Raw genomic sequence first — 23,818 nt, forward strand, 5'->3', positions numbered from 1 at the left:
TGGAATAGTGCTTATTGCAACACCTTCCTGAGAGCGTGCTTGATCTCCCTGTTCCTCATGCTGTAGATAATAGGGTTCAGTGTTGGAGGAACCACTGCATACAGAAGTGCCACTGTCAGATCCAGGAGTGGGGAGGAAATGGATGGGGGCTTCAGGTAGGCAAAAAGGCCAGTGCTGAGAAACAGGGAGACCACAGCCAGGTGAGGGAGACACGTGGAGAAGGCTTTGTGCCGTCCCTGCTCAGAGGGCATTTTCAGCACAGCCATGAAGATCTGCACATAGGACACCAATATGAAAACAAAACACCCAAAGGCTAAACTGGCACTAAAAAATAGAAGCACAACTTCCCTGAGATAGGAGGCTGAGCAGGAAAGCTTGAGGATCTGGGGGATTTCACAGAAAAACTGGTTGACAACATTCCCTTGGCAGAGAGGCAGTGAAAACGTACTGGCAGTGTGCAGCAGGGAATAGAGAACCCCAGTGCCCCAGGCAGCTGCTGCCATGGTGGCACAAGCTCTGCTGTCCATCAAGGTCCCGTAGTGCAGGGGCTTGCAGATGGCAACATAGCGGTCATAGGACATGATGGTGAGAAGGGACAACTCTGCTGACATGAAGAGGAGAAAGAAAAAGATCTGTGCACCACATCCTGCATAGGAGATGGCCCTGGTGTCCCAGAGGGCGTTGGCCATGGCTTTGGGGAGAGTGGTGGAGATGCTGCCCAGGTCGAGAAGGGCCAGGTTGAGGAGGAAGAAGTACATGGGGGTGTGCAGGCGGCGGTCGCAGGCTACGGCTGTGCTGATGAGGCCGTTGCCCAGGAGGGCAGCCAGGTAGATGCCCAGCAAGAGCCAGAAGTGCAGGAGCTGCAGCTGCCGCGTGTCTGCCAACGGCAGCAGGAGGAACTCGCTGATGGAGCTGCTGTTGGACATCTGCTGTTGTTGGGCTTGGAGTCCTGTTCAGAATGCAGAAGATAATGACAAGTCCAGACCATTCTCAGAGACACTCCTCCTGCTATAATATAAAATGTTTTCATTCTCCTACAACAGTGTACATTTAGCACCATTACTTGCATTTAATTTCATGTAGTTAATCATTCCTTAAGTAGGAGCAGCATATGGAGCTATAACATTCCACTTATTTTCTTATCCCTCCTCCCTGGATATTTTCATGTGTTTCATGTCTCATATCTTTAACCCAACTGCTCTTAGAGCCCCAAAAACAGCCTCTGTGCCATTCAGTGTGAATTCTAAAAAACTGCCTTTTTGCAGGTTATTTGAATTATTCCTGTCTACTGAAAATGAGGATGTTTTCAATTGGTTCAATCCTTCAGGAAATAGGAGAATGAGAGCACATCATATGTGACTGTTCTCAAAACAAGCAATTGATTGAAGAAAAATTATCAGAGCTGTGACAGCCCCTTTTACATTTCTGCCTCCAATCCTTTCTGTGTTCCCCCAGAACAGGAAATGGACGCCCCCTCCCTTGGCTCTCCTCTGGCAAAGCAACCTCAGAAACATACTGTTGTGCAGTGGAGCTGTGATCCCCTGCCCCAGGCAGCAGCTGTAGTAGCACAAGCCCTGCCAGGGGGCTCCTTCCCCCCACACGTCTCCCCACAGCGCCCTGGGCAGCTCCCCGGGCATGCTGAGTGCTGAGCCTGGCAGGCGGCAGAGTCCCATACCCGGCACACAGCCCCTGGGGCACAGCAGGGACCCTGCTCTGCAGGACAGCCCTGGGCACCTGCCTTCAACCCCAGCAACACAGCCTGCAGCCGTGCTGGGACACGCAGCCCTCAGGGCTGTGTTCAGACCTTGCAGTACAGAAGCCCTCAGGTGGAGCAGAAGGCTTTTAACATATTAAAGAAACATGTGGTGCTTGCAGCCAGATCTGCTATGGGATGTCCCAAATTTGGTGATCCCTCTAGGAAAAGCAGATGCATTGCCTACTGCATGACACTTACCATTCTGCTGATCTGTTATCAATGCTCCTGCAGTCAGCTCACAGCAGGCTCACACTGTACAAACACAGTAAGCTCTCTCTCCCTTCTCTTCTATCCTCTTGTGAACTGTTCCTCAAGCCCCAGCCCTGCTGTGCTGTGCACAAGAGCTGCTCCTGGGCACAGCTGAGCACTACAACTACAATACTTTCCACTTTTATGAGCTCCCTGTGTCCCAGAAGCCCAGCCCAGATCAGTAACAGATGATGTCATTTTTTAGCCTTCCCACTCATCTCCCCTATGGTGTCCCGGGGTCCTCACGGCCAACAGCTCCTGAAAGACAACAACATCATGACAGTACATTAAAATCTGTTGAATTAAACACCAGATTTCTAGTGGTCAATGACTAATTCCAGACATGTGCTGAGTCCTCCCAGAGAGTGTTTGCTCAAAGAGGGCAGTCATACAAGGACAGGATATCACAGAATCATAGAATCACCAAGGTTGGAAAAGACCTAAAAGATCATCCAGTCCAGCTGTTCACCTATCACCAATAGCTCCCACTAAACCATGTCCCTCAACACAACATCCAATCATTCCTTGAACGCCTCCAGGGTCGGTGAATCCACCCCCCCCGGGCAGTCCATTCCAGGTCCCAAAGTTCAGGATGATGGTCTTGGTGAACCTCATTCCACTGGCTTCAGCCCAGCTCTCCAGCCTGTCCAGATCCCTCAGTGGGGCCTTGCTAACTTCAGGCACATCCACACTCCCAGCCAATTTGGCGTAGTTTGCAAACCTACATAGGATGCACTCAGTGCCCTCATCCAGGTCATCAATAAAGATACTGAAGAGGACAGGCCCCAGCACAGACCCCTGGGGAACACCAGGTAGGCACACAGGTGGGCATCCAGGCTGGTCTTGAATATCTCCAGAGAAGGAGACTCCCCAACCCCTTGGGCAGCCTGTTCCAGGGCTCTGTCACCCTCACTGTAAAGATGTTCTTGCACACATTTGTGCAGAACTTCCTATGCTCAACTTTCTGACCATTTCCCCTTGTCTTGTCTCCACACACTGCTGAAAAGAGCCTGGTCTCTCCCCTTTGACTCCACACCTCAGATATGAGCACTGACATGAGAGCAACCCCCTGCACCTTTCCCCTGCGAGCAGAGCATAGCAGAGCAGAGACACAGTCCCCATGTATCATGCAGTGTTATTCTGCTTGCCAACAGAAGAGGCCAGTCTTTCTCTATGCTCCATCTGTGGCATACTCCAGAGTTCAATACACTGCAAAGCTATGGCACATCTATGTTCTTGCAATGATGACACCTTAGTATTCTCTGGGCTCTCATTTCAATGGCATCTAAATAAGTCTAGGGTCATACCAGCTGATGGGAATCTGGCAAATGTTGTCTCATTATAAGGAAGAGCAAGAAAGATGACAGGGGCAATTATGGACCTGTCAGTCTCACTCCAGCACCTGGTAAAATTATGGAGAAAGTGATGGTGGGAGTTATGGACAAACAGCTGAAGGACAATTCTGTCATTGGTTGCAGCCAAAGCAAGTTCCTGAGGGGAAGGTCCTGTTTAACTTCAGGTCCCTTTATGACACAGTTGTCCATTTAGTTCTACAAGGGAAGCCAGATGATGTTATCCTTGAGGATTACAGTAGAGCTTTTGATACTGTGTCTCACAACAACCTTCTGGGCAGAATGTCCTTCATACGGCTAGACAGAAACAAAACGTGGTGGGTGAGCAGTTGGCCAATAGGTCAGGCTCAAAGGATTATAGTCAATGGGTTCCATCAGCCTGGTAGATGGTCACTATCAGGGTTCCCCAGGGCTCCATTATAGGGCCACTTCTCTTCCATGTTTTTGTGGATGACTTGCATGCAGGACTAGAAGATGTTCTCAGCAAGTTTGCTGATGAGCCCAGATGAGGATGTGCTGTTACCTCCACTGAGTGGGGACAAAACTTGCAAAGAGATGTTGACAAGTCAGAGAAGTGGGTACCAGTTGGTACTAAGCACCAAGTGCATAAAGCATAACAAGAGCAAGTGCCTGATTGTACACCTGGGTATGGTAACACTGGACATAAACACTGACTGGATATGGGACACTGGAGAGAAGTCTGAATGAGAAGGATTGGGGGTCCTGCTCAACATCAAATTGGAAGTGAGTCAGCAGTGTGCCCAGGCAGCCAGGAAAGCCAACGGTACCCTGGAGTGCATAAAGCAATTTCTTGCAAGCTGGGTAAGGGAAAGGATTGTCCCTCTCTGCTCTGCGCTGCTGCAGCTTCACATGGAGCACTGGGTGCATTTCTGGGCAAAGCGGAACATAGAAAACATCAAACTATGGGAGAGTGTGCACAGGAGGGCACTGGATCTGAGAGATCTGAATCACAGAATCACAGAATCACAGAATTATCAAGGTTGGAAAAGACCTAGAAGATCATCTAGTTCAACCATTACCAATACTTCCTGGCTAAATCATATTCCTCAGTGCCACATCCAAGCATTTCTTGAACACTCCCATGGTCGGTGACTCCACCACCTCCCTGGGCAGTGCATTCCAATGCCTGACTACTCTTTCCAAAAAGTAATACTTCCTAATGTCCAGCCTGAATCTCCCCTGACGCAGCTTAAAACCATTCCCTCTAGTTCTATCACTGATTACACGAGAGAAGAGGCCAACCCCCAGCTCACTACAACCCCCCTTCAGGAAGTTATAGAGAGCTATAAGGTCTCCCCTGAGCCTCCTCTTCTCCAGGCTGAACAATACTAGCTCCCTCAGCCACTCCTAGTAAGGCCTGTGCTCCAGATCCCTCACCAGCTTTGTAGCCCTCCTCTGAACACGTTCCAGGGCCGCAATGTCTTTCTTGCAGTGAGGGGCCCAAAACTGAACAGAGTACTCAAGGTGCAGCCACACCAATGCCGAGTACAGGGGGACAATTACCTCCCTATTGCTGCTAGTAACACTGTTTTTGATGCAAGCCAGGATGCCGTTGGCCTTCTTTGCCACCCGGGCACACTGTCGGCTCACGTTCAGCCGAGCATCCATCAGTAACCCCAGGTCTGTTTCCTCAACAAAGTCCTCCAGTCACTCCACCCCAAGCCTATAGCGCTGAATGGGGTTGTTGTGGCCAAAGTGCAGAACCCGGCATTTGGTCTTGTTGAACCTCATCTCGTTGGCTTTGGCCCAGCTCTCCAGCCTATCCAGATCCTTCTGCAGGGCCGCCCTACCCTCAGGCAGATCGACACTCCCTGCTAATTTGGTGTCATCTGTGAACTTACTGAGGGTGCACTCAATGCCCCCATCCAAGTCATCAATAAAGATGTTGAAGAGGACAGGTCCCAGCACCGACCCCTGGGGAACACCACTCATGACTGGTCTCCAACTGGATTTAACTCCATTCACCACCACTCTCTGGGCCCGGCCCTCCAGCCAGCTCCTTACCCAGCCGAGAGTGTACTCATCCAAGCCACGGGCTGCCAGCTTTTGTAGGAGAACAGCATGGGAGACAGTGTCAAAGGCTTTGCTGAGGTCTAAGTAGAGCACATCAACAGCCTTTCCTTCATCTATTAGACGGATCATGGGATCATAGAAGGAGATCAGATTGGTCAAGCAGGACCTGCCCTTCACAATCCCATGCTGGCTAGGTCGGATCTCCTGGTCTTCCCACACCTGCCACATGATCTCCCCAAAGACTATCCGTTCCATTACCTTCCCTGGCATCGAGGTCAGGCTGACAGGCCTGTAGTTCCCCGGATCCTCCTTACAACCTTTCTTGTAAATGGGAGTCACGTTGGCAAGCCTCCAGTCTTCTGGGACCTCACCCATTAACAGGGAGTGCTGAAAGATAATGGAAAGCGGCTCAGCGATCACCTCCGTCAGTTCCTTTAGCACTCTTGGGTGAATCTCATCCGGACCCATGGACTTGTGGCAGTCCAGTTGGAGTAGTAATTCCCTGACCACTTCTTCAAGAATCACAGGGGGTTCAGTCTGCTCCCCAGCCGAGACTACCAGGTCAGAGCGTGGGGAGCCCTGGGGATGACCGAGACGACTTGGTGAGGGATGTGAAAAACAATAAGAAAACCTTCTACAGGTACATTGGCCAGAAGAGACAGGCCAAAATGGGCGTACCTACTCTGGTAAATTTAAAAGGAGAAATGGCTTCAACAGATGAAGAGAAAGCTGAGGTGCTGAATGAGTTCTTCACCTCGGTCTTCACTGGTGGCCAGGATTCTAGTGTTTTTCACGTCCCTAAGTCTTGCACCCCCATACCTCCATGTGGGGACCAAGGAGGTAAATCCCTCCCCACTGTAAGGGTAGAGCAAGTCCGAGAGTGCCTCCTTAGACTGAATGAGTATAAGTCTATGGGGCCAGATGGCGTGCATCCCAGGGTCCTGAAGGAGCTGGCTGAGGTGGTTGCTGAGCTGCTCTCCATCATATTTGAGAAGTCGTGGCTGTCAGGTGAGGTCCCGGATGATTGGAGGAAGGGTCACGTCACTCCCATTTACAAGAAGGGGAGCAGGGACGACCCGGGTAACTACAGGCCGGTGAGTCTCACCTCTGTGCCTGGGAAGATTATGGAACAGATCCTCCTGGACAACATGCTTGATCGCATAAAGAACAAGCATGTGATCCGAGACAGCCAGCATGGCTTCACCAGGGGAAGGTCATGCTTAACTAATCTTGTGGCCTTCTATGATGGAGTGACGGCGTTGGTGGATGAAGGGAAGGCGACCGATGTCATTTACCTGGACCTGAGCAAGGCCTCTGACATAGTCCCCCATAACATCCTCATCTCCAAATTGGAGGGAGGTGGATTTGATGGGTGGACAACTAGATGGATAAGCAATTGGTTGAAAGGCCGCAGACAGAGGGTGGTGGTCAATGGCTCTATGTCCAGGTGGAGGCCGGTAACGAGCGGCGTCCCTCAAGGGTCTGTCTTGGGACCGGTGCTCTTTAACATCTTTATTAATGACATAGATGAGGGAATGGAGTGCACCCTCAGCAAGTTTGCTGATGACACCAAGCTGAGTGGTGCAGTCGATACGGTGGAGGGAACAGATGCCATTCAGAGGGACCTTGACAGGCTGGAAAGCTGGGCTCGGGTGAACCTAATGAGGTTCAACACGGCAAAGTGCAAGGTTTTGCACTTGGGCCAGAAGAACCCCAGGCACCTGTACAGCCTGGGAGGAGTTGTCCTTGAGAGCAGCTTGGCAGAGAAGGACCTGGGGGTCCTGATAGATGAGAAACTTAACATGAGCCAGCAGGGCGCTCTGGCAGCCCGGAAAGCAAATGGGATCCTGGGCTCCATCAGGAGAGGGGTGGTCAGCAGGGATAGGGAGGTGATCGTCCCTCTCTACTCTGCTCTTGTGAGGCCCCATTGGAGTACTGTGTCCAGGTGTGTAGCCCTCAGTACAAAAAAGATATGGAGATTTTGGAAAGGGTCCAGAGGAGGGCCACAAAGATGATCAGGGGGCTGGAGCACCTCCCCTATGAGGACAGGCTGAGGGAGTTGGGTTTGTTCAGCTTGGAGAAGAGAAGGTTGCAGGGTGACCTCATTGCAGCCTTTCAGTACCTGAAGGGAACTTACTCCCAGGAAGGGAGTAAACTCTTTGAAAGGGCTGATAATAGCAGGACACGGGGAAATGGTTTTAAGTTGAAGGAGGGAAGATTTAGGTTGGATGTTAGGGGAAAGTTCTTTACTAGAAGGGTGGTTAGGTCCTGGAACAGGCTGCCCAGTGAGGTTGTGGATGCCCCGTCCTTGGAGGTGTTCAAGACCAGGTTGGACAGGGCCCTGGGCAACCTGATCTAGTAAATGTGTATGTTTGGTGGCCCTTCTAGGCACCAAACTTGGAACTACATGATCCTTGAGGTCCCTTCCAACCCGGGTAATTCTGTGATTCTGTGATTCTGTGACTTTTAAAGACAGACGTAAAGAAGGCATTCAGAACATCTGCCTTTTCCTTATCGTCTGTAATCACATTCCCAGCTTCGTCCAGTAAAGAATGGAGATTCCCCTTTGTCCTCCTCTTTCAGTTGATGTATTTGTAAAAGAGTTTCTTGTTTGTTTTTACCCCAGCAGTCAGCTTAGATTCAAGCTGGGCTTTTGCCTCTCTGATTTTCCCTCTACACATCTTAACAGCCTCTTTGTAGTCATTCTGAGTTGCTCTTCCCTCCTTCCACAAGCAGTAGATTCTCTTTTTCTCCCGCAACCTTAAGAACAGTTCCCTATTCATCCACGCCAGTCTTCTTCCTCACTGGCTCATTTTGGGGCTCAGGGGGACTGCCTGCTCCTGAGTCTTTAAGACTTCCTTCTTTAAGAGCGACCAGCCATCTTGGACCCCTTTGTTCGCTAAGACTGAATGCCAGGGGACTTCCCCTACTAGTCTTCTGAAAAAGTCAAAGTCTGCCCTCCGGAAGTCTAAGGTGGCAGTCTTGCTATTCTCCCTCCAGGTTCCACCTAGAATCAAGAAATCTACCATTTCATGGTCACTCTGTCCAAGACAGCCCACAACCTCGACATCTCCCACCAGACTGTCCCTGTTTGTGAACATCAGGTCTAGAAGGGCAACTCCTCTCATGGGCTCTCTCACAAGCTGCATTAGGATTTTCTCCTCAGGAAACCCCCTTGGCTGGTTTGATGACAACTAAAAAGAAAGTCTCAGGTTTTTGTAACAGTCAAACTCTGAACAAGTGAAATGTGATGAGGTCTGAGTTCTCAGGCTGCTCAGCCAACAGACACCCAAGCAGCGATCTCCCCATCATGGCATCTTTTAGGTTAGAAATGACCTCTCAGGCCATCCAACTTTAACTTGGATAAGATCTGCTTCAATTGTAATGCCCCCTCTTGTATTACCTGGGCCGTAAGATCAGAGGCAGATGTAGGAGATGTGGCTGTAGAGGGTGAATCTTCCAACCAAAATCCCATTATGAGTTGCTGCCATGTGACAGATGGCAGCAGAGGGGTAGCGTGACAGAATGGCATCTGATGTGGAAGCACACATGAAGCAACGGTGTGCCACTGAATTCCTCCAAGTGGAAAAAATGGCACATGTTGACATTCAGCAATGTTTGCTGAACATTTCTGGAGACCAAACAGTGGATGTGAGCAGAGTGAGGCAATGGGAGGTGTGTTTCAGCAGTGGTAACAGTGGGTCAACATTGCTGGTGCAGATGGTAATGAGCACGGCACATAGGCGCATCTTCCCTCCCCTCAGTCTCCCATCTCTGTTCTCCAGGCTTCTCCCAACCTCCTCATTTCAGTCATCTCATTAGCGGCAGCTTTCTGCCTAAGAGCCTATGCTCCAAGAATGGCTCCTGTAGGTGATGGGTAACTTTTACCAGAACTTTGTGCAAGATTCCTCTACAACAGACAATCCTGGAGGCAGAGACCACTTCTGTGTACAAAATGGAAGCAGTCCTGAAGGAAGCTTGGAAAGTTCTGACATGATAACCCATATCCAAGATCTTGTCTAGTGCAGGGTCTCACAGGGAATGAGGAAGAGGGGACCTGACAACGTCCTATGTGAAGTATAAGCAAAGTGGTTGTCGCTTTCCCTGGACTGGTGAGCTCATAGATCTGGTTGTTTGCCAGCTGGGGTAGGAAAACTCCTTGGGAGTTCCTACAAAGGGACCCATAAGTCGTATGTGGGGAACATAAGTTGTACGAGGGGTACCTTGTGCAATGATTTGTGTTGGGAGCTACAGGTTGAGGATGGTTACAAGAGTGGGAACAAAACAACTGGCGGTGGAGGGGTAAAGCTATTTGGGCTGCTGTACTGTGGAAGGACATTGCTGCCTGAACAAAAAATATGGTTATAAATGTGCATCATGTAGATGGCCATGTAACCAAGTGTCGGGCTACTGAAGAACTGCAGAATAACAATCAGGTAGATCGAGCTGCCAGAACTGAGGTGGCTCAAATAGACTTGAACTAGCAGAACAATGCAGAGCTATTTCTAGCCCTCTGTTCCCATGAGACCTCGGGCCATCAAGGAAGAGATGAGACATATACGTGGGCTAGAGACCGAGGGGTGGATTTAACTGTGGACGCTATTGCTCAGGTTATGACTGTGAAACATGTGCTGTAATTAAATGAGCCAAGAGGATGAAACGCCTCTGGGGGGAAGGGAGATGGCAGAATTATAGATATGAGGAGGTGAGCCATGTAGATGCTCATGTGCCTAAAAGTAAGGCTACTGAAGAACATAAAAATAACCATCAGGTTGATCGAGCTGCCAAAACTGAGGTGGCTCAAATAGACTTGGACTGGCAGAACAAGGGTGAATTATTCCTAGCTCGGTGGGCCCATGACACTTCGGGTCATCAGGGAAGGGATGCAACATATTAGTGGGCCAGAGACCAAGGGGTGGACTTAACTCTGGATGCTACTACTCAGGTTATTCATGACTGTGAAACATGTGCCATAATTAAACAAGCCAAGAGGATGAAACCTTTTTGGGGGGAAGGGCGATGGCAAAAGTATAAATATGGAGAGGCATGGCAGGATGATTATATCACTTTGCCACGATCTCTCTGTGGTGTTATGCAACCACAGGCTTGAAAAATACACAGTACCCCATGCTACCACCTGCATCACCGTACTGGGTCTGGATAGGCAAATCCTGTGGTGGCATGGCACCCCAGAAAGAAATGAGTCTGATAATGGGACTCATTTCAAAAATTCACTTCTGGATACCTCGGCCAGAGACCATGGCATTGAGTGGATTTATCATATCCCCTATCATACACCAGACTCTGGTAAGACTGAATGCTTCAAAGGGTTGTTAAAAACTGTGCTGAAAGCAATGGGAGGCTGAACATTTAAGAATTAAGAACATGGCTAGTTAACACAAGTGGATCTGTCAGTAGAGATGGTGCTACACAGTCCAGCTCCCTACATACTGTAGAGGGAGATAAAGTCCCTGCAGTGCATGTAAAGAACATGTTGGGAAAATCTGTTTGGGTCCTTCCAGCCTCTGGAAAGTGCAAACCTCCCCTTGGAACCATTTTTGCACAGGGTGCACTTGGTGGGTGATGCAGAAAGGTGGGGATGTTCAATGTGTACCACAAGGGAATGTGATGTTGGGGGAGTGAAGACAGTAATTCCATGACTATATATGTATACAGACTTGTGTGTGTAATGCATTTTATTTATTGTTTATTTGTACACAGATATGTTTTCTAAGCATGATATAGTGATGTACAATTAAGGGTGGAATGTCATGGTTTTGTCATTCTTTCTATTGGTATTCCACATATCACAGCTAGTAAAACAAGTTTTCCTCCTTAGGTCTTTGCCACTGCTATGTTTGTTTCCTAGAGCTGAGCTCCCACTTCCCTACCCCTTTCCCTTTTCCCTTCCCATTTGTTTGGGGCCAGGCCGACCACGGGTCTACTGCCCCCTCTGTCATGGACATAGACTGACCTAGATAAATCCATGACAGTGCTAGCAAGGAAACCAGCCCTGACACAGCCATTCATATTGCTGGCTACTGACTGCTGTCTTGGAGTGCTGCTGTAGAGGCAACAGGACTGTTGTCAGACACACAAGACCTTCAGGCCTGCACGGATGCGAGGACCTGAGAGCACTGTGGCTGTGTAAATGATGCCAGAATGAAAAGAGCACATTGTGCTGCTGTCCATGTCTGTACCTACCCCAGACCCAGACAAGGTAGGAAGAGAGAAGAGCTAAGGAAAAGTCTATTTTTAAAGCTTTTTATTTATTTCTTAACCTATTCAGGCATTCTGGTTCAATGTTTACACAAGCTCTGGGAGTAAGAAAGTGGAAAGTAGGTAGGAAAGAAGTAGTGAAATAAATTGCAACGTATTTGCAGATTAGAGTATTAAACAAAATAAAAAATACAAACAAGAATAAAATATAAACATCACAGTGAATTGTGTGATGAAGATGTGCAATTTATGTAATCTGAAATAGTGCGTATTGCAACATGTTCCTGAGAGCCTGCTTGATCTCCCTGTTCCTCATGCTGTAGATAATAGGGTTCAGTGTTGGAGGAACCACTGAATACAGAACTGCCACTGTCAGATCCAGGAGTGGGGAGGAAAAGGAGGGTGGCTTCATGTAGGCATAAATGACAGTGCTGACAAATAGGGAGACCACGGCCAGGTGAGGGAGACACGTGGAGAAGGCTTTGTGCCGTCCCTGCTCAGAGGGCATCCTCAGCACAGCAAGGAAGATCTGCACATAAGACACCACTATGAAAACAAAGCACCCAAAGGCTAAACTGACACTAAAAATGAAAAACTCATCTTCCCTGAGATTTGATTCTGAGCAGGAGAGCTTGAGGATCTGGGGGATTTCACAGAAAAACTGGTTGACAACATTGCCTTGGCAGAGAGGCAGTGAAAATGTACTGGCAGTGTGCAGCAGGGAATAGAGAACCCCAGTGCCCCAGGCAGCTGCTGCCATGGTAGCACAAGCTCTGCTGTCCATCAAGGTCCCGTAGTGCAGAGGCTTGCAGATGGCAACATAGCGGTCATAGGACATGATGGTGAGAAGGTAATACTCTGCTGACATGAACAGGAGGAAGAAAAAGACCTGTGCAGCACATCCTGTGTAGGAGATGGCCCTGGTGTCCCAGAGGGCGTTGGCCATGGCTTTGGGGATTGTGGTGGAGATGCAGCCCACGTCGAGGAGGGCCAGGTTGAGGAGGAAGAAGTACATGGGGGTGTGCAGGCGGCGGTCGCAGGCTACGGCTGTGCTGATGAGGCCGTTGCCCAGGAGGGCAGCCAGGTAGATGCCCAGGAAGAGCCAGAAGTGCAGGAGCTGCAGCTGCCGCGTGTCTGCCAATGGCAGCAGGAGGAACTCGCTGATGGAGCTGCTGTTGGGCATCTGCTGTTGTTGGGCTTGGAGTCCTGCTCAGAGTGCAGAAGATAATGACAAGTCCAGACCATTCTCAGAGACACTCCTTCTGCTATACTATAGATGTTCTCCTTTCTGCTTTCTGCTGTATTGTAAAAGATTTTCTTTCCCTTTGCAAAATGTTCATTTAACTCCAGAATTTGAAGTTATTTTCATGAGCTACACCATCCCTTAAGGAGCAGAAGATGAGGAAGCTCTTACTTGCTTCTCATTTCCTAATCATATCAAAGCCTCCTGGATATTTTCCTGTTTAGCACAACTGCTTTTCAAGACTCCAGCCCCTATCTCTGTGCACTACAACTTCTCATAGAGAAATCAGCCTTTTTGCAATATAAGCGAACTATTAATGTCTGCAGAAAAACACAAGAACTGAAAGTGACTGTATCCTTTCGGAAAGAAAGGCTGAAAGCACAACTTGTGTGACTGTTCACAAAACAAGTGATGGATTGAAGAAATACCGGGGAGTCTCAGAACTGTGTTTTAAATTTTACAGCCCTTATTAGATTCCTGCCTCCAATCCTTTTTCCTTTCCTAGGAGCAGGGCATGGAAAATCTCTGCCTTCACTCTGCTCTTGCAGAGAACCCTCAGAAACATTCAGTTGTGCAGTGGAGCTGTGATCCCCTGCCCCAGGCAGCAGCTGTGGCAGCACAAGCCCTGCCGGGGGGCTCCTTCCCCCCACACGTCTCCCCGCAGCGCCCTGGGCACCTCCCCGGGCAGGCTGAGTGCTGAGCCTGGCAGGCGGCAGAGTCCCATACCCGGCACACAGCCCCTGGGGCACAGCAGGGACCCTGCTCTGCAGGACAGCCCTGGGCACCCGCCTGCAGCCCCGGCTGCACAGCCTGCAGCCGTGCTGGGACACGCAGCCCTCAGGGCTGTGCTCTGACTCTGCAGTATGGAAGCCCTCAGCTGGAGCAGAAGGCTTTTTCCACAGTAAAGAAACATGCAGTGCCTGCATCCAGATCTGCTATGGGATATCCCAAATTAAGTTAACCCTCTATGAAAAGCAGCTCATGGTCTGCAGTGAGACTTACTTTGTCATGGTCTGTGAGCAATGCTCCTGCAGAGAGCTCACAGCCCGCTCACACCACACACATCCTGCAAGCTCTCTTCACTTTCTCTCTTCTTTTTCTGTCACCTGCAGGCTGTGCTGTGCACGAGAGCTTCTCCTGGGCAAAAAAAAACAAACCACAGCAAACAAATAAAAACTTCTCCAAACGTAGCAAACGTGAATCTCTGTCAATAAATAAATGAGTAATTGAATTGATGTCCGTTTCCCCTCCCCCCTCTCTTCCCCCAAACTTCGGAGATGAGAAAAAACACCTGGTATCAATTGGACAGATGCACACAGTGAAGCCAGGGATGGTCTGAAACGCAAAGCAGCTGAGCAGCTTTTAGAAGAAAACAGAGTAGTAACAACTTCTGTACCTACATTCACCACTCTGAGATCCTGTCTGGGTCACCCAAGGCTTGTAAATAACCACTGGGTCGGTTCTGATGTCGAGTGATTTGTTGTCAGTTCTCTCATGGTTCTCCGGTCAGTTCTCCGGTGCCAGGATCTGCCACAGGGCATTCTGACCACGGGCGTCATGTTTCTACGCTGCAGCCTGCATGTAACAGGCAATGGGACTGCCCAGCATGTGCAAGGCAGCACCTCTTTCACACCACCAGAATGTTTAAGGCTGTTGGGATTGTTGTTAGCGTCCCATTAACACTGAGGCTAGAGATACCCTTAGGATTGACATTACTATTAGCATTACTTTGATGGTGCCCTATCTGGGTCATCTTCAGGGGATGTCAGGAGTAAGGCACAGTCTCAGGAGAAAAAGAACAGACTCTGTTACTTTATAAACATGATAATAGAGAGAGTTCATTGGAAAAAATACAACTCTTAAATAATACAAAGCATGCTTCTGATTGGATGCAGGCATCATCTGGGCTCTGATTAATATTACTCTTAAGGTAAAGATTATTGTTACCATAATGATTTTTTTTTTTTTTGGATTATGATCAGGGTTAAGGTTCCTTTTGCTACAAACTTCTAGCATCATTTTTGTTGTTACATTTGGAGTTAGAGACGATTTTAGAATCAGGGTAAGGGTTAGGATTAGAGTTACATTGCTGGTTAATGCTGTTTTCTTAACAGCTCCTGTGAGGGTTGGGGTCTGGGTCAGGTGTTTAAAAAATGAAATGAAAAAAGAATAAAAAAAAAATATATTGAAAGCTTCAGATTTCCATAATCTTTGTGGGAATCATATAATGTGCAACTCAGATCTACCTCTTCGTGCAGTGACTGCCTGTAAATTTGCTAGAGCCTGATATAATATGGCCTTGTGCCATAGTCCTCCAGATTGTTGCTAGGATTCCTTTCCATATATTGAAATTGAATTGACCTAATATATAGGTCAGTTACCAACCTCTTGTTTTTAGGTCTGCCTTGTACTTTTCTGCGGACAGAGAAGGGCAATGTTTCCAACAGTCAGTACATTCATTCTATCCTGTGCTGGGCTCTACCCACCCTGCGTATTTATCTTGTGCTTGTCTCAATTCTACCCATGTCAGAATGCCCCCAGTCTGAACTTAACTCTGTTCAGCAACTTTCTTGGTGGAAAAACTACTTATACAGCTGTTTTACAAGAGGGTTATACATTCAGTTAGGGCCTACACTATGTACTGAAAATACTGGAAACTTCCACTGCAAAAACACAATCTACCTCTCCCATCTGTGCAGCCTTGCAGACCCAGAGCACGCCAGGTTATTTCTGCTTTCATAGCATTTGCATGCTGTAGGGTGAGCACAAGGTTCTGCTGCTTGATTCTTCTGCAAGAGCTGCCTACCGGCAAATGGTTGCTGGGATGGAGGATGTGACAGAAAGCATTTGTCTCCACAAGAGCAGAGTTACATTCAGTGCAGAGTGTGAGAGTCAGGTTGGTGTGGAAAAGCACTGACACGCTGGGGATGATGCAGTGCTCACATGTCTAACACTCACAGACATTACTGTCAGAAGGATGGTGCTGTGTTGTGCTTCTACCTTTGGAAGCCCCTGGAGAAATGCTGTGGCACACAGAACACCTTTGTATTGCACTGACTGCTGCCATGCAGCATGGATTTAACACACCAAATCCAGAGGAGCATGACTGCATCTAACTGCCCTGAGAAAAACTACTGTAGCTGAAGAGATGAGGAGGCAGCTGCTCATCTGCAGAACAAGCAGCACTGCCAGACACTGGGCCAGGTGAGCACCTCCTGCTGCAGCGTGATGATGACAGGGCTGGAGATGATCTGCAAAGCCAGCTTCAAAGTGGGAGACATGAGTCAACATGGCAGGAGGACAGAGGTGTTAGGGAGCAGCCAAGGCATCAAAGAGTATCAAAAGGCTTTAAAAGGTATCACAAAGCAACAGCCAGGAAGACTGGGATTATCATGAGCAGCAACCTGGATGCTAGAGATTATTTGCTGCCATCCAAAATGGTAGAGATCTTGCTGCTGACATCCCAAAGCCATGCAAAATGGGAACCCAGAGCTCTGCCTGCACGAACCCCACAGCCATAGCATTGCAAGCTGAGCTGCCTTGCTGTTTGTTGCATTCATCCCAATCCCTGTGAATGAAGACTCGGAATGCAGCCAAGGCGATGATTGAGCATGAGAGTGACTTTATTCAATAAAAGACAGGAGGGCTTGAGAGGTCAAGGGTGAAGATGGGACTCCTCTTGTCAAGATGAGAGTGGCTCAGAGCTGGTGCTGCTGCCTGGTGCCTGGGACTGGCAGCCTGACTCTAAGTCCCCATCTAAGATGCTCAGCTTCACCTCACTGATGCTGCCCTGCTCCTGCATGGTGGTGCTGCTGTTAGGGCACTCGGGCTGTGCTTGGGATGGACAGCACTGCAAAGGCACTGGGTCACAATCCAGGCAGGTGACTGTGGTGTCTGGCAGGCTCAGGTCAGCATCTTCAGCAGAGCCAGGAGATATGAGAGCATGAACGTGGATGAGCCCCTTGTGTCCATCACTGTTACCATGTGGAAGGCTGTCATCCGAATTGCAGCGATTTGTGCTTAATAAGAACTCTCCATTGATGGAAACACACTGCACATCACTACTTGGTTTGGATCTTTGGGGTTGACAAGGGCTCGAATTATCTAGGAAGGCATAGAAACACAAGGGTTAGTGTCAAACGTTTGCAAGTTGAATCATGCAAGAGGTTGTTGATACTTGGTAATAGAGTGGCGGCAGGACGAAGCAAATAAGCTTGAAGCAACAGAGCCACTGTCTTGAAAGTGATCCTCGTGCAGGTCCATAAGTTTTGACTCTGCCTGGACTTCATATGGGGCAGTATGACATCACAAAGGGGTGATATGATGTCACAAATGGGCATTATGACGTCACAAATAAGCATTATGATGTCACAAAGGGGCACTATAATGTCAAAAAGGGGCATTACGACATCACAAATAAGCATTATGACGTCACAAAGGGCATTATGACATCACAAAGGGGCATCATGACGTCACAAATGATCATTATGACGTCACAAAGAGGCATTATGACATCACAAAGGAGCATCGTGACGTCAGAAAGGGGCATCGTGATGTCAGAAAGGAGCATTATGACATCACAAAGGGCATTATGACATCACAAAGAAGCATTATGACGTCACAAAGGGGCATTATGACATCACAAAGGGGTGTTACCATCACCCTGCGCCCAACTCCTCTCTCCCTCCTATTGGCTCCCTCTCCCACCAATCCCCGATCTCCCCTCCCCTCAGGCACTGAATTCTCTTCTCACTACCTCCTCCCAGTCCTCCCCTAGGAACAGAAACCATTCAGATTCTACAGCAAACCACAGCATCTGCACTGCAAGAGCTCACTGAACCACCTGCAACAATGAAACACGGTTTTGGAGAGTGGGTTTGAAAACACACCTTTAGACAGCTGTCTCCCAGTAGCCAAAAGGAAACCAAGCAGCAAAAGAAGAGTCCAGCCTGAAACATGCCCATGCTACTAGCCCAGGTTTTTCACAGTCAATGCAGAATCCATCCTGTTCATGAGGTGACAAATGACCAGTGGGTCTCCCCTTGCTCCACCCCTTCTCCTTCAAAGCCAGAAAAAGAAAGAAAAAACAAGCTTCTGTACAGCTGCCGTTATTTCTGACAGCGAGTGTAATCACAGAATCATAGAATGGCCCGGGTTGGAAGGGACCTCAAGGATCATGAAGATCAATCACCTCCCTGTCCCTGCTGGCCATCCCCTCTTCTGATGGAGCCCAGGGGACCATTTGCTCTCTGAGCTGCAAGAGCACGCTGATGGCTCACGTTCTGTTTTTCATCCACCAGGACCCCCAGGTCCTTCTCTGCGGGGCTTCTCTTAAGGACTGCTCCTCCCAGGCTGTACAGATGCCTGGGATTCCTCCAGCCCAAGTGCAAAACCTTGCACTTTGCTGTGTTGAACCTCATTAGATTCACGTAGGCCAACCTCTCGGTTGAGCTCCCTCTGAATGGCATCCCTTCCTTCCACTGCGTCAGCCGCACCACTCAGCAAACAGCAGAGGGTGCACTCCATTGCATCATTGGTGTCACTGATAACCATGTAAAAAAGCACTGGTCCCAAGACAGACTCCTGGATGACACCACTTGTTATTGGCCTCCACCTGGACACAGAACCATGAATCACCACCCTCTGTCTGTGGCCTTTCAACCAATCCCTTATCCACCAGGTGGTCCACCTGTCAAATCCACATCCCTCCAGTTTAGAGATAAGGATGTGGTGGAGGGCCATGTAAAAGATCTTGCTCAAGTCCAGGTCAATGACATCAGTTTCCTTCCTTTTGTCCACAAATGCCGTCACTCCATCATAGAAGACCACCTGATTAGTTAGGCATGGCCTTCCCCTGCTAAAGCCACGCTGACTGTCTTGGATCACATGCTCATTCCTTATGTGATCAAGCATGTCTTTGAGGCGGATCTGTTCTTCACCATCTTCATCACAGTTCTACATTTGAATCAAATAATTGGTGTTGCTGTCACCAAGAAAACCTCTTTGTCTTCTACTCCTGCTGCACATCTGTGCTTTCACCAGAAGCAAAGGGAGAGGCCACCTCCTAGATCCAAATTTTAAGAAACCAACACCCAATAGGTGTCATCTGAAGTAAAATAGCAGAGAAATTAAGATGACTCTTTTGCATCCAGCTTGGATCACTCCCTCACTCAGGCACACCACCATCAGATCAAGGAGATGCTGCCTTCAGCTTAGAGACTGTATGGGAAATCACAGTTTGAACCTCTGATTAATCAGCTGAGGCAAGTGTTGGGCCAGCTGCGGGAGCACAGGTGAGAGTAATCTAGCTGTGCTCCCAGAAGGGGTGGACCTCGACTGCACCTCTTCTGAGACCTCACCTCATTTAAAGGCTGACCACCACTAAGGCAGAATCTCTTGGAGACTGCTCCCCAGTTGAGACTGCCTCAGCTTTCTGGTCAAGGCACCAACATTGGTGAGTTTTCCTTTGCTAATAATCTTTGACTATTTACCACCATCTTGGTTAACATCTTTTTACTAGCCACCCTTACAGAGACCATAAGGGCTTGGGCTTCCAAACTCTCAGCAAGCATTTGGATCAGACAGCTTCCTGCTGGGGAGCCCCCTGCATCACTGCTGCCTCCTTTCGTACTGGACCTGCAGATGCTTCAGAGCTCATTAGCATGGACTTCCTTCCTCCCCTCAGCAGCTGCTCCTGCACTCACCTTCATTCCTACTCAGATACCGGCCGCTTCCAGCACCAGCTGACCTGCAAGACACAGAAAGGAAAGGTGGGAGTCATGCAAATGCAGAAGCCCAAGGCTGCGTCACCACCACGTATGGCAGCCTCGGGAAGTCAGCTGCAACTACATCCTTTGTCAGAATGGAAACAGGCACCGTCAATTAAGTGTGACCTCTGAACTCATTGCCACCATCAGAAATAGGCACTGAAATCGCTCACTTCACTGCAGCTGGTTACCTCCTGATTTTGGGTAAATGCGGACACTGTCTTGAGGGCTACCAGAAAAACGACATCAACTTCATTGTAGGTGGTTAAGCTTGGAAGCTGGACTTGAGCAAGAAAAGTTTCTCAGCTCAGAATCACAGAATTATCAAGGTTGGAGAAGACCTACAAAATCATCTGGTCCAACCATTACCAATACTTCCCGGATAAATCATACCTCTCAACACAACATCCAAACGTTTCTTGAGCACTCCCATGGTCGGTGACTCCACCACCTCCCTGGGCAGTGCTATCCAATGCCTGAATACCCTTTAGGGGAAGTAATATTTCCTAATGTCCAGCCTGAATCTTTCCTGGCACAGCTTAAAACCATTCCCTCTAGATCTATAACTGATCACACGAGAGAAGAGGCCAAACCCCAGCTCACTACAACCTCCCTTCAGGACGTTATAGAGAGTTATAAGGTCTCCCCTGAGCCTGCTCTTTTCCAAGCTGAACAATCCTAGTTCCCTCAGCAGCTCCTCGTAAGGTTTGTGCTCCAGACCCCTCACTACCTTCGTAGCTGAAGACGTTCCAGAACCGCAAGGTTTTCTTGCAGGGAGGGGCCCAAAACTGAATAGGTCAAACATCCTTCTCTCCATCATTGCTGTCGCGTGGAAGGCTGTCCTTGGAACTGCAGTGACTCATGCATCCTAACTGCACTCCATTGATGGAAGCACAACGTGCATCATTGCAACTTGCTGGTGGGTTCCTGTATTGGCAAGGGATCGATTCACCTGGAAAGAGTAGATACACAGCATTTAGCGTCAAACTTTCACTGTCCAAGGAGGCAAAGGCTTGGTGCTGCCTGTCAAGCAGGTTTCAAGCAGCTTGTGAGACTCATCTGGGAAAGACAGGAGTCAACCAAAGATGTCAGGCACGGGCTTGAATGCCAGAAGGAGGTACAAGCCCACTGAAAGCATGAATTCTACCTGTGTTGCTGACAAGCAGTGTTTTGAAAGCTGGATTTGCACCCTTACCTGCCAGGACCACGACTTCTGCTTCAGAGGGCTCCCTGGCACTGCTCTGCAGTTGGTGTTTGGCCACAGGGGATGGTTTGCCCAGGCAGAAGCAGGAACGCCAACTGCCAGCTGGTGACTCTGCCCTCTTACTGGGAGAACTCAGTCTGGAGAGAAAACAGAGCATGCTGTCAGTCGTGGTGCAGGGTGAGGGAAGAGCTGCACCGAGCCCTTGCCAATAGTTGCCTGTTCCCGCCACTGCCTGCTTTCTGCTGAAACACAGCCTAGAAACACCCTCTGTTTCAAACAGCAGAGGATGCTTCCATTCCTACAGCTCAGCCCTCAAGTCCTGCTGGCTACATTCCTCTCAATGATTTCAAGCAAGATTCGGAGCATGTGAGCAAAGGCTCCACAGCCGGACTGGAAAGGAGCTGGCAGGCGTAACTGCTTTCTGAGGAACCGTACAGTTATAAGGGAAGCTCAAAAGCATCCCTGACTCTTACATTAACACCTCCTCGGCCTCAGCTCACTGCCACCTTTAATTTCTAGTGCCAGCAAGTCTGACCAACAGCTCTGCTTACAGGAGAAGCACAATTGGTTTCAGGCACATGGCCCTGAAATCTGGAAAACCCCAAGATTTCCATGTACAGCCAGCACAGAACAGGATAGACGCCAGCATGGCTTTCTGCATCTTGTGACTGCCTGCCCAACCAGGAAGGAAAGGCACCTTGTGTGGCTCCACTGAGGCCATAGGGCAACTGTGTGTTAGTTGAATCCTCAAAGATATAATGGACAAAAAATAAACCAATAAAAATCATCCGAACAATGATGGTAGGGGCTGGAAAGGGAATTCCTCTTTCTTTATCTTTCAGATGGAAAATCAATGATTGCGTTGAAGTTCCTCAGTACAGCTGCAGGCCCTTCCTCCACTTGTATCTTGCTGCTCCGTGTTGCAACAGGAGAGCTGCTCTGGCCTCTCCTCTCAGCCTGTGCCGCCTGCACGGTGAGCAGCTTTGTGGATGGAGAGACCCACACAGACTTGGGCCCAGGCAGAGAACTGTGCCCTGCAAGGGAAAACCACAGCTAAGACAGAAAAGGAAGCAGCAGCACAGCCATCCCCATTCTGCATATCTCTCAGAATTGCTCATCCGAGCCACTGGAAGAAGAGGAGCTCAAAATAACTGTGTGCTCAGAGGTATGCTCGTGGCAAAGGACACAGCCACAATTAAGAGCAGCTCACTGTATCTTAAGAGGCAAACAAAAAGCCTAAAAAAACTAGGGGCCAGAGATCTCAGAAAGCATCACTGCCACACTTCAATCAAGTTTCACCTGCTTGCAAAACATCTTAAGAGCAGTGATGGTTTTCTCTATGTAAGGCTTGGACACTCTCAGGACCCATCAACAGGGCACCATATTCTAACCTAAGCCCAGAAGCCTGCTGTCTCCTCAACAGTAACAGAATTTTCAAAGGTCTTGGAGAAGCCCTGGATTGGATGAAGCTGTCAGATTTAGATCAAGCTAATGGAGGAAGATGCTCACCTACTCCCTCTCCCATGGCTGGTGTGGATTTGGAGCAGAAAAGGACGTCTGTGTAAATAGTACTGTTGAAATATCAACTGGTAGAGCAGTGTTGCACATTGTACAAATCACAGTTGGACATCCATGGACAGCTGATGATAAAAGTAATTGTAGGGGAAGAGCTGGATGAAATATTGTTAAAAACAAATAATCATTTTAGCTGCACGTTTGTAAGCATTTCTTTTCATCCTTCTCAAAACAGTTTCATGGCAGAATAAAGAGGACACGTTCACACAGACATTTCCACAGCCAGACTAGGGAATAATCAAAGAATATCAACCAAAATGTGTTTCCTACCAGTTACATGAATCTTGAAGGTGAGTTTCTAGCCAGCAGCCTCGCAGCTGTACTCCCCTTTGTTGCAGTAATTCATTCCTGGATGTAAATCACATGTAGAAAAGTGTTGCTATGATACTAGATGACAAAGAAAGTCCTATAGCCAAAATGTTTTGCACCAGAGAGGCTGTCAGTTGATCCTCCAAATGCAAGACACACAAAATGAAGCGTTCCTTTATCTCTGGGATTCCAAGCATTTTCTCACCTCTGACTTTCACTTGGAATGTTGCTTTGTCATCTTTTGTTTCACAGCTGTAGCTCCCTTGGTCTTTCAGGGTCACATTTTTGACCATGAGCTTGCGGTGCGTCCCCTTGGAGATGATGGTTGTCCTCTGGTCCTGCTTCACCTCTGTTTCATCTTTCTTCCATACGACAGCTCCGCTTGCAGCTGACACCTCACACACCAGCTCCAGGTCTTCAGAAGGACTGACTGATATTTCTGAAGTGGTTTTGGGCTTGCTGACAACATTAATGGCTTCATCTGAAGAAAAAAAGAGAAAGTGGTTTACATCCTGACTCAGGCTTATTCAGCACAGCATTAACATACAGTTAGAACAGATTGTAATGTCTCTGCTCATTACATTTGGGTGATTGAGTTTCACCTCTGGAGGTACTCACATACAAACGTGTGCTTGATTCTCCTGTGTAAGGAAAGAGTAAGTCCTATGCAGACAGTTCTTATTTCTTTTAATCAATTCTGTATTCTGCACGTGTTCTTCTGAAGCTAAAATGAAGGCAGCTAAGTAACGTGTTTGCAATACATGAACAAACCTATTCAACACCTTGTCTCTAAGCTAACAAGCAGCGTTTGATGAGCACATCAGTATTTCATGCCCTTCATTCCATCCAGACAGAACCTGCCTGAGGAGCAAGCTGATGGCTGTCAGCTACAGGCAGACCAAGCTTAGCATTGCATTTCTTAGAGCAACAACTGTTGCTTTCAGTCACTGAATATACCAAGGCCAATTGCTATGCCAGGCACATTTATGGCATCAGTGAACAAATAATGAGTTAAAAATTGTAATAGACAGGAGTCATCTATTCTTGTAAAACTAGGTGACCAAAGAAAAACAGTCCCTCTAGAGTCAAGCTGTTTAGAACTAATAGCAT

The 23,818-nt window shown here is 48.4% G+C and overlaps 1 long non-coding RNA gene across 2 annotated transcripts; it reads right to left on the reverse strand.

Annotated features, from left to right (window-relative positions):
* Nucleotides 1-16,913: 16,913 nt before the first annotated feature.
* On the reverse strand, nt 16,914-20,564 carry LOC146752763 (uncharacterized). Of its 2 annotated transcripts, none has more exons than XR_014940396.1 (3): nt 20,351-20,564; nt 19,558-19,601; nt 16,914-16,957 (listed from the first exon to the last, which is right to left on the reverse strand). It is a non-coding gene; the product is annotated as an uncharacterized LOC146752763 (long non-coding RNA). The 2 variants fall into 2 exon arrangements; XR_014940397.1 differs by lacking the exon at nt 16,914-16,957 and adding an exon at nt 17,856-17,912.
* Between the last annotated feature and the right edge of the window lie 3,254 nt (nt 20,565-23,818).

Source organism: Coturnix japonica, unplaced genomic scaffold (genome assembly GCF_054131305.1).
Source record: "Coturnix japonica strain WE unplaced genomic scaffold, WE-NBRP24 Scf041, whole genome shotgun sequence".
In the NCBI taxonomy this organism is placed as follows: Eukaryota; Metazoa; Chordata; class Aves; order Galliformes; family Phasianidae; genus Coturnix; species Coturnix japonica.